The sequence below is a fragment of the Cyprinus carpio genome, chromosome B12, assembly GCF_018340385.1.
Source record: "Cyprinus carpio isolate SPL01 chromosome B12, ASM1834038v1, whole genome shotgun sequence".
Classification (NCBI taxonomy): Eukaryota; Metazoa; Chordata; class Actinopteri; order Cypriniformes; family Cyprinidae; genus Cyprinus; species Cyprinus carpio.
In genome coordinates this window covers 9,317,591-9,323,590 of record NC_056608.1, presented here as the reverse complement: position 1 = coordinate 9,323,590, position 6,000 = coordinate 9,317,591, and positions in this window count along the sequence as shown.

Genomic DNA, 6,000 nt, shown 5'->3' with positions numbered 1-6,000 from the left:
GGAAAATGTCCACACTATACCTCTCCCCAGTCAGCTCAGACGTCTGGTCCACAGTATTCCACCAGCGGCAAACAACCTTATCACCCCAAGTCAGGTGGTCATCCGTCCAACTCTGTTGCTGCAACAAAAAGTCATAAGTCACAATCAGCAACCAAGAAAACCTCCTCCTCATGTACAAGCTCTAATGAACTTCTAGCTGTGCCTCAACAAATAGTTGTTCCCCTTTGTATCGATGCCTGGTCAGGTTAAGCCATTGTGGACACTTGTGCAAGCTACACACTCATCCATGAGAATCTCATGAGGCAGCTTACATCCCCCGACCAGCTGAAACCGTGGTGCCGTGGTCATCTTTATCTGGCGAATGGAAAGGCAGAGATTCCATTAGGATGGCTGAATACCACCATTAATTTACATGACCAAGCATTTACCTTACCTACTGCTGTACTTTCATCCCAAGCTCTAGCTTATGCTGTAGTCTTGGGGTTGGGCTTTATTTTCTTCAGTGGGCTGCAACTCAATGTCATTGATCAAAAATACACCTTCAAGCTGGATCCTTAAAAAGAGTACCCCTTTCAACCAGGAAATCCAAGTGTGCCAAATGTAAGTCCCCAAAAAGAGAGATGTCAATTTAAGGAAGCCACACAAAACCTTTCCTTATTAACTTCTGTGCCCCCTCCATCATCACCATTGCAAATTCAACACCTGGATGGTATCGATGAAAAGACATTGATAAAAAATGCTGTGGATGCTGCTCATTTACCCTTTGATGAAAAGCTACAGTTACTCCAAATCCTGAACGAAAGCCCTCAGGTGTGTACTCTCCGTACTGGACATACTGAGGTTCTCCAACACAGCATCTATGCCACCAGCCAAGTCCCCATTGAACAACGGCCATAACGTTTGTCTCCCCTCAAGCAATTTGCCCTGGAGGAGCAACTTGATGAGATGTTGAATAGTTGAACCATCCCACTCTGCTTGGGCATCACCAGTGGTCTTAGTACCCAAAAAGACGGCAAATTTAGATTCTGTGTGGATTACAGAAAGGTTAATTCTGTAACAGAAAGTGACGCTTACCCTCTTCCCAACATCACAGAAATTCTGGAATCCCTCTTCTGGGGCAGCCATCTTCTCTACTATTGATCTAAACAGTGGATATTGGCAGGTGACCATGGACCCCAACAGCAAAACCAAGACAGCCTTCATCACTCCTGCAGGTCTCTATCAATTGAATGTTATGCCGTTTGGTCTCAAAAATGCTCCCGCAACTTTTCAGAGGCTTATGGAGACAGTTCTGGGAGAACTAAGGAGAAAAATATGCTTTGTGTATCATCGATGACATCATTGTGTACTCGCCTTCAATAACTCAGCCTTTCCACGACCTCAAGACTGTCCTCCATAGACTAGGAACTGCTGGTCTCACCATAAACTTAAAGAAAAGTAAATTCTGTCTTCAAGAACTCACCTTCCTAGGACATGTTGTAAGTGTCAAAGGCATTTCAGCAGACCCATGTAAAACTGAAGCCATTCATACCTATCCTGTGCCTACGGTTCCTCGGGTTAGCAGGGTGGTATCACAGTTTCGTTCCAAATTTTTCCAAGATTACTGAATCCCTCAACACACTGAAAAAAAAGGGACATAGTTTTCAATGGTCAATTCAGTGTCAGCAAGCTTTTGACCAGCTAAAGTCTTGTCTCACCTCACCTCCCATTCTGGGCCATCCCGATCTTCAGCGGCCATTCATTGTTTACACCGATGCCAGTGACATCGGCCTGGGTGCCATATTAGCACAACGGAGGGAGGTAGGCAGAGAGGAGGTTAAAGCCTATGCAAGCCGAACCTTAACTGGGGCCGAACTAAATTATACTGCAACGGAGAAGGAATGTCTTGCAGTCATCTGGGCCCTGGAAAAGTGGCAACATTACTTGGAGCACAAGCTTTTTACAGTTGTTACCGACCATGCTGCACTGCAATGGGTCATGAACTCCACGAAAACCACCAGCCGCCTCATTCGTTGGGTCCTGCGATTGCAAAAATTTGATTTTGTTATTGAGTACCGAAAAGGGAAGCTAAATGTAGCTCCGGATGCTCTATCCAGATCTTCGGTTACCCCAGGATGTAACTTTTACACCAGCGGAAAAGACCCAGCCCTGCCTGTATCAGATGTTGTCCTGTGGGACGAACAGCACAAAGACCCCGAAGTTACAAAATTATTGCAAGCGGTTGCAGATAATTGTGCCAGTCTGATTGACCAGTACAAAATAATTGAGGACAAATTATATCACAAAGCAAACCCTGACAAATAACCAACTGCATTACAGAATCTACATTCCCAGCAGTCTCAGATCCACCCTTCTCCAGTACTATCACTCCATTCCCATCTGTGGCCATGGAGGAATCTACAAGACCTATAAGCGACTTCAGGAAGTAGCATTTTGGCCAGGCATGTGGTCAGCGGTGAAACAGCATGTGAGGACCTGTGTTAAATGTCAAACTCTGAAAAGTGATAACAGGACGCCTGCGAGAAAACTACAGCAAATCACAACAAGCCGCCCAAACCAAATGCTGGGAGTCGACCTCATGGGTCCGTTGCCACGTAGCACAACTCAAAATGAATACCTGCTGGTCTTTGTTGATTATTATTCTCGATGGGTGGAGTTGTTCCCCATTCGAAGTGCCACAGCGAAGAATGTTGCCTCCATCTTCAGAAAAGACATCCTGACACGTTGGGGCGTACCAGACTTCGTTCTCTCAGACAGAGGCACTCAGTTTGTTTCATCTGTTTTCAGAGAGTTATGTGAGAACTGGAGTGTTATTCCCAAATTAACTACAGCCTATCATCCCCAAACCAACATGACCGAAAGAGTTAATCGAAATCTCAAGAGCATGATGGCAGCCTATGTGGACGACAACCATCAGAGGTGGGACCAGTTCTTACCAGAATTCAGATTCGCCATTAATTCAGCCGTTCAAGAGACCACTGGATTAACCCCAGCCGAACTCCAGCTGGGTAGGAAACTCCAAAGTCCAATGGACAAAATACTCTCTGGGCCTAATATAACCCCAGACGCTGCCTCGTATGATGTAGTTCATTATCTTCATCATCTGCAAACTCAAGCGAAAGAAAACAGCAAGAGAGCCAAAATGAGACAATTGAGGAACTATAACAAAAATAGGAGAGATGTAACATTCAAAAGCAAGGATCGAGTATGGTTGCGTAATTTTCCACAGTCTAATGCACAGCGAAAATATAGCGCAAAACTAGCCCAAAAATGGAGAGGTCCTTACCGCATTATCAAGCAGCTGGGTCCGTTGAACTATCAAATAGCCCTTGAAGACACTGGAGAAGACGTACGTACAGCACATGTTTGCAACATAAAAATGTGTTATCCAACGGTGGCAGAACTGGAGATACAAGAAAAGGAAAAACTCCTGGATATATTTCAAGAATCCTCTGATGACGAAGATTTTCTAGGATTTTAGTCTGCGATTTCTCTCTCCTAAACAACCATAGGTTGTTTTCTTCTAGGGGGGAGAGTGTGGCAAACAAAACTGCTACTTCTACTTTCTACTTTCACTTTAATTTTAGCGTGATTTTGGGTGGAGTGTGTCAATTAACGGCGGAAGGGAGTTGTATTTAAAGGGAGCGTGTCGTACCTGAAACAGAGGCGTCATCCGTTTGTTTGCACATGAGGGTTGCCCGTATGAGAGATGGTTTACGGTGGAAAGACGGCTGCGTGTCACTCAGCTGTTTCATGGGTATGATGTCTGGTGCGTGATTGAAGCATTGCACTTCCAGACCAACTGTCATGAGCGGTCCTGAAGACAAGGCAAAAACCGCTTATCCACCTATCTTGGTGTCTGGTGACCCGCGATACTCATTGGTGCCTTCAATACCTGCAAACGTGTGTGACACGGTCGGTTTCTGGCACGGGCATGGATTTCGAAGACCAGAGACCGCTAGTGGGAACGTGTGGTCATTGCTTATTTTGTTTTATTTTATTTATTTATTTGTTGTCCATTTCGGTTTTCTGTGTTATTATGATTTTGGACATATGGAAGAATAAATATCCTGATGACCTTAAGTCTGGGATTATTATTATAATTTGTTGTGTAACAGGTGGTTATTTTTCTGCTATCCTGGGTTAAGTTAATTTTTGACAGGTTTAATCCTGTCTGGCGCCCAAAGGTTGTTTTTTCTTTAAAATAGTTATTTAAGTTAGGGCGGCTACCACCGTTATAACCTATCTGTATATCATGCTGATAGTATTTAAAATTTAAAATCTGTAAATTATGTCCATAATACTTATCTGTATAGTTATTGCACATATTGTAGACCTTGTATATTCTGTACTTACTGCTTATTGCACTTCTGGTTAGATGCTAACTGCATTTCGTTGCCTTGTACCTTACATGTGCAGTGACAATAAAGTTGAATCTATCTATCTATCTATCTATCTATCTATCTATCTATCTATCTATCTATCTATCTATCTATCTATCTATGTCCATCTATCACTGTTCTCCATACTTACGAAATAAGTTGACACAATGTTTACAGTATGTTTACACAGCGTTTTAAATCATGGTGGGTGAATGTTTTTTCATACGTGTTTGGCCAATCAATGTCAACTTACGTCATGGGTAGTACCAGTTGTGCCGGTTAGACCTTGCTCGGGAGTAGGAGCTAATTTGGTTCTCGAAAAAAGGCAGTCCAGTACTAAAATCGCACCCAGTTCCGGCGGTGCAAAAAGGCCAAAAAGTGGGAAGTTCCACAATTAGTTCTGGTACTATGAAAAGGTTCCCGCGCTGCGAAAGGCCCTATGGTTGACATCTGAGCTGTCGTGGGCTTTTGGGAGCAGCATTGGTAGCGTGTCCTCGAGGAATGGGAGCTAGCTGCTGCGGGCATCATGTTTGGAGTCTATGACGGTTGACATAAACTGGTTTGTGACTGGATTGAGATTTTTTCTGGGGTAACTGATGAAGATGAAATGGAGTCAGATGATTGGAATTTAATAAGTAGTAGGAAAGGACAAGAAAATAGAAAGAGTGGGTGAAATGAAGGGAGTTGGGTAGATAGCCAAACCAGTAAAAGGGGATTAGAAGGAAACAGCTCAGATTAATTTAATAGGGTTGTACGTAAAAAGATCGTAAGAGAGGAATATAAAGTCATTTTTTTAAATTCAGAAAGGAAGATGAACATGTTAATCTAAGTCCAATAGCATTGTCTAGAGAGCTGAAGAAAAAGTCAGGAGAAGTGGATACGGCTAAGATTTTGAGAGATGGAAGCCTAAATGTATCATGTATAAAAATGTATAATGTTTGCAAGAAAAAAGTGAATGAAAGGAAGATGTTGGGTGAGAGACGAATGAAACAGGGAGTGATAACAGGCATTAAAAATCGAAGAAGACCTAGAAAGGCGCAAACAAAGTATTTCTAGAGGTGAAGTAAGTAGAATAAAAAGTTTGCAAAAAACAATAAATGGGGAAAGGGTTGATAGTTTATCAATTCTTTCGGAGTTTCAGGATTCAGTGCTTCCAGAAAGAGTCAAAATTGGATATATGAGCATTGCAGTGAGGTCATATATTCCTCCACCACTCAGCTGTTATAGATGTCAGAGATAAGGACATATAGTAGTGGTGTGCAAAGGAAAACAAAGATGCCCTAAGTGTGGAGGTGATCATAGAATTGAAAATTGTGAAGAAAATGTACAAGACAAGTGCTGTAATTGCAGGGGCAACATAGGGTAAGAGAGCTGTGGAAACTGAACAAGTGAAAGTGTTAAACTACATAAGTTATGCAGAGGCAGTGAAGAAGGTCCAAGAGCAAAGGAAAAGTGATGACACTGACAAAGATAAAGACATCTTGAGACAAGAGGTTGGTCAAGCAGTGGAAAGCAGCACAAAACTGACAATGGATAGGCTGATTTTGTTCATTGCTTATGTAATTAATTGTACGGAAAAGTCAGACACAAAACAGAGAAAATGAAAATAATTCTGAGG